This window comes from Hetaerina americana, unplaced genomic scaffold (genome assembly GCF_022747635.1).
Source record: "Hetaerina americana unplaced genomic scaffold, ioHetAmer1.1.p SCAF_6, whole genome shotgun sequence".
In the NCBI taxonomy this organism is placed as follows: domain Eukaryota; kingdom Metazoa; phylum Arthropoda; class Insecta; order Odonata; family Calopterygidae; genus Hetaerina; species Hetaerina americana.
Window position 1 is genome coordinate 21,929,066 of NW_027287205.1, and position 5,747 is coordinate 21,934,812.

Consider the following 5,747-nt stretch of genomic DNA (forward strand, 5'->3'; position numbering starts at 1 on the left):
TACGAAAGGCGCCAAGGGGTCCACAGCTTAACGTCCCATCCGACGGACGGCGTGCTCAATCAAAGTGCCCTTCACAAAACACCTCAAGTAGGGATCGAGATACCTCTGAAAAATATTCAACACCGCCGGGATTTGAAGCCGGGCCCTCAGGGTGGGAAGCCAGTACGTTAGCCCCCGCACCATCTCGATCCCCTTGGCACACAATATTCTACCCTTTATGAGACATATAGAACTACTAATTGATTGATAAAAATGTGGATATCGTTTTTAATTAATATGTTTACTTACTATAGGAAGATCTAGACGTATTTTTTATTCCAAAACGATGATCAAAATGCTATTAATCACTCCGTTAATGTTTTATTCGCAAAATAGCTTTCGTAACGCATTATTTGGCGACATTAAATCGTAATAAAAGAAGTCGCTCACACATAAGGCATCGATAGCAATGCATATATGTCAATTTTTCACTATTGTAATCAAAATGGCAGCGACATGGAACATACCTCGAGAGAAACAAGAGATTACTCTCATTTTGAAATTATAGGCGAGAACACTGGGAAAAGGCGATCATGCCACATATTTAGTCACTCTTCCCTCATTCATTTCTGTCTCTTCCTCACTTCACCCTCAATGGGAAACACGATTACTGATGCCCTTCGCTAGCACAGCAACCTAAGGGATATCAAAGGAACCTTCGGAAGGGCGTGGATGGGAAGACATTTACAGTCAAGACACACAAAAAGGTAGGAAAGGACGACGACATTTTTATTTTTAAAACCTAAAGACGCACCCATTGTGACATCTCTATTGCAAATATATATTTATATATATATATATATATATACATACATACATTGACAGTACCGCTTCATTCCTCGCGTCGTCGGAAGAAGGTGGGTGCGGAACTAGAGGGAGAGGTCGATCTGAGAGCGGAGAGAGAGAGAGATAGAGAGAAGAGGAGGGGGCGGAGAGGGCGAAGGAAGGGGAAAGGAGAAGAAAGGAATGGAGAGGACGGGGTGACGTCACCCCCCAGCCTCATGTGTTACATGACGTCATCTTATAAAAAAAAGTCCCCCACGGAGATTGAATATAAAAAAGGTCGCTCTTAAGGAAAGGAGAGTGCTCAGGGTGAATAACGAGACCTGGGACATGGGGATGCGGGGATACGTTCGGTGCGCAAAACGTGGCGGGATTTTATTCAGGGAAGTGCAATGGACTGGAGGCTTAAGAGAGAAGGCGGCGGCCTAGAAGGAAAACAGCACACCTTTGGGAAATATTTGTTTCCTTATCTTGCCTTTTAAAAGCGAGAGAAAATTCCTTGTTTTCGATTACATTTATCGAAATCCATACTCTTTCACAAATTGCTCTAATAAATCATAAAGAATCAGTTAAGGTTTAAAGGATTTATATTAATATTGGTAACGTATCTTAGACAAAAGGTATGAATTTATAAATTTAATCTAATGCCATCAATCGTAATTGAAATAGTATTCGTATGAACTTAATTCCCTTGCCTAAATATGCAAATTCGAAGAATAAATGTAAAAAAAAGTGTTTCTTTATGAACACATTTGCAACCAATAAAGGTTTTAATTTTAACCAGCCTTTTTCTTCTTCTTTTTCGAAAATACATTTAGCATATTTTGAATACATTAGCATTTCCCTGTGCGAAATGACCAACTCATTAAAACTATACGATACGCATATTAAACGAAAAATTATTGTACCAAGGCAATGAACGCAAACGGTGAAGTTCAATTACTTTTTTATGCGAAACTTATCTAGAGGACGAAACAAATGGTATAAAGAGAATTTTTCTTATTTTTAAGGATTTTTGGAAAATAATGTGAACTTTGACCCCCGTATGCTTGTATATTTATGTTAGAAGTCCTAAGGTTCGGTTGAAGAGGCGAGAAGACTTCCGACATGAGGATATTATATTGATTTATGATATCATCACCCTTCTCCGAGCGGAAATTCTTAATCACGCAACTAGAAGCCGATAATAACTAAAATAAGTCAACTGAATTTAGATGATTTCTGAATCTGATAAAAATTATTCACTGAACTGCTGTATTAATATTAGATAAAACTGAATGTCATTTTACACTCACGGGATATTCATGACGTCTGTAATAAATAATTACATACATATTTTAAAGTAATCTACCGGTTAACGTATTTCTATGAATGGACACGACTACCAAATAAATACTTTGTGGCTCCTAGCAAAACACAATCCAGCAACCTACTCTACATCAGGTCCCTCTTTATGTTTGAGTACTTCCTTCCTCCCTTCATCCCTTCCAACATCCCTATCCTATTCCTGCCTTTTCCTCGTTTGCCTAACATTCTCCCTTCTATTACAGTTTTCAGCATCCCACTACCGATCAATACGCCCTTCATCCATTTTTCCTTGCCTGAGACCCAATGAGCTGTCTGTGCTTGGCGGATCGTCGAGCTGTGCGAATGGTGACAGTTATGTTAGTTTTTGTTGCCCTTGTCTTTACTATTAGTCGAAAATGAAAATTGGTGTAATCACGGAGCAACGAATCAACATCAAGGTTTTTGGTGAAAGACGGTAAAAGCTATCAAGAAATTACTGACATTTTGACAGCTGTTTACGGTGGTAATGCTCTGAAGAAAACATCCGTTTTCAAGTAGATTAAGCGTTTTAAAGATGGCCGACAAGACCCCACGGATGATGCAAGACCGGGACAACAACCACCTGTGTTGACGACAACATTGATCGTGTGCTGTCCCTTGTCCTTACCGATCATCGAAAACCTGTGCACACTATTTTAACCGAACATGATGGATGGATCCTTCACCATGACAATGCGCCTGCACATTCAGCATTGATTGTTTGCCAGTTTCTGGCAAAAAATTCAATCACCATCCTTGATTATCCATCTGATTCGCCAGATCTCGCTCCCTGCAACTTTTTCCTATTCCCAGAATGCAAAAATGTGATGAGGGGACATAACTGGGAAGATGTGGACACAATAAAGCAAGAAACGACGAGAAAACTAAAAACTCTTACTGCCGAGGACTTATAAGTGATTTTCCCTGGGCTTTCCCTTATTGAAAGCAGGTTCATAAGAGCTTTAGGATAATAAAGTGCAAATAAGATAATCTTTCATTACACAAACTCTTGGACAGCTAAGCATCTAAATCAAATGATTGGAGAAAACGTGATTGATATTGGTCAGCTTGATATTAGGTAATTCACCGAATGAAGTCACATTTATGATTTGAAAAAATACAGTTATCAACCCGATTGTCGGTTTCATAGGTCAAAGTAGAAGGCTAGGAGAGTCAGTTCCTTTCCCGTCGTCGGCTATGGTTTCTCAGGAAATTCTGGTACCAGAAAAATCATATAGCTTGTGTAAATCTGAGAGTGCCCTTAGTCGACCCTAGGAACCGAACTAAGCTAGGCTTCTAAGCGCACTCTTATTTCCATTATATCCTTAGAGGAAATTCAGATTTGCCGGTCCCAACGAAGTGTATAGAAATTGGGCTCGAACTATATGGAGCGTAGGCGGAATGATTCACAATATTCTGTTTCAGCCTAAGTTGAAGGTCTTAGAGAAACGATCACGAAAAATGTTGAAATAAATAAGCATGATAGATAGAAAAACGGCGTAAACCTGCATCTAAGAAAAGAGGGGGAAGAGCAAAAGGAAGAAACCAGTAAAGTAGCAAATGGAGATATTGATTGGGAGGCAGAACCTTAAAGGGAGAAAGTTTGGCAAACGTGTAAGAGAGAGAAAAAGAATTGGTTTTTTGTGACATGAAGTGTGGTAGAAACAATGAGAAGTTTATAAAGACGATTTCAGGATAAAATATACAGTCGGGTAAAGTTCAGAAAGTCAATAAGGGCATGATATTGGGAAAAAGATATTGGTGATCACAAAAGAGTAGAGGACAGGTACTACGCGGGACAACTTTATATGTTAGGTATCATTTAATAATTTGCATGGCTCATTTATTCTAATCGTGCTCATATAATTTCATAATTTCTACCATTTGGTTTAGCAATTCGGCATTACTATATGAACTTATAAACTAAACTAATCTAATCCATTAAATAAGACTATAGCCATGGTCATGACTATGAATAATCAAGGAAGTGTTCTAAAAGCTTAAATTAACACCTATTAGGTTGCATGTAATAAAGCATCCATCAAAGCATCTTTCGTTCGGTAATGCTGAGGGGAAGGTCAATAGGCCGAAGTTATGCAAATGGTAACATAAATAAATAAATAAATAAATAAATAAATAAATATATATATATATATATATATATATATATATATATATATATATATATGAGATTAATAGACGTATAGTAAAAACTGAATAATCACTCTTTTCTGAAATCGCCAAAAGTAGTAAATATTGTGTTTAGACTGATTTAACCCTAATCGGATTGGTCACAGCTATCTATCAACGAAAAATAAATGTCGATCTGTGAGAATTAAAGTTCCAAGTCGACGGTCCCCAAACACTAAGCCAATAATGAATGAATATGGATTACTGTAATACCTATTTGAGATGAAAGCTATTCAGCTTACCAGAACTATGTTTTGTGGCACTACGAAATAGAATTTTTGTTAGCATACACTTCGCATGACACATTGGAATCAGGCATTACATATCGATAATATTAATTAAAAAATTGTATCAAAGTGTAAAACTATTAGCAAAGGTCTAACGAGGTCGGGGTTGTTGTTTGAATTCTTTGTGCCAGTGAAATCTTAAGAGTAGATCCAAATAAATTAGTAATGGGGTCACCGGAGGATTGAATTCTCAATGAATTCGCTCAGTAAAATCTAAAGGAAAAATTAAGTTGCTTGGATTAGTAATTGCCGTGTACAATATTTAAAATCTCAATTTTTAATGATCTCAAAAAAATTGGCCCATGGGGGGATCGAACCCACGACCTTCGCGTTATTAGCACGACGCTCAAACCAACTGAGCTAATGGGCCATTGATATAATTGGTACGTAGATTTATTTTTCAACCAAAGCAGAAGAAAAAATTTAGCATTGTTACTGGTTTGAAAATTAGAGCAGAATAGATAAATCAAAGGTTTGCCCCACATTGTGCCCTGAAGTTCTGGGCTTATGAACTCGGATAGAGGCCTTACGGATGTCAGTTGGGTTGGCAGCTTGGTGCCCATGGGCGTCAGCAGCTTGCGGGGGAGTTTGTCGATGTGGATCAGGGAGAGAGAGCGTTGACCACGGGGCTGGCACGCGCGCGAAGAGCACGTAACGGATCGGAAGCGCCCTCGTGTCCCCCTCTCCCTCCCCGCGCGACACGACCGAGGGGGTCAGCCCATCCATCGTGACGACGGTCGAGGGAAGAGCAATCACTTCCTCTTCCGCCTAATTAAAAAGAGAGTCCCACTGGCCATCGCCATGGGAACCGCGTTCTCCCCCAACGCCACTCCCAGAAGGGGCTGGTGACAGAACCCGATGCATCCCTCTCCCCCTTGGCCACATTTAATCCTCTAGTCAAGTAATCCGGCAGGATAGGCTGGCAAATCGCCCACCCCATTAGCATCGGCTCCCTGATTGTCTCCCTAATTTGTTTAGTATTTTACTGCAAGTGGATTACGGCAAAGAGTAGTCTACCGAACAAGACAGGATTTGACGGATATTCTACCTACGCAATGATTTACATTTGAGCCCCATTAACACGAAATTAATTAAACCCTGCATTACAATAAATCATTCTTC

The 5,747-nt window shown here is 39.3% G+C and overlaps 1 non-coding gene across 1 annotated transcript; it reads right to left on the reverse strand.

Moving 5' to 3' along the window:
• Positions 1-4,921: 4,921 nt before the first annotated feature.
• TRNAI-AAU (transfer RNA isoleucine (anticodon AAU)) lies at positions 4,922-4,995 on the reverse strand. Its single transcript has one exon. It is a non-coding gene; the product is annotated as a tRNA-Ile (tRNA).
• Positions 4,996-5,747: the final 752 nt, after the last annotated feature.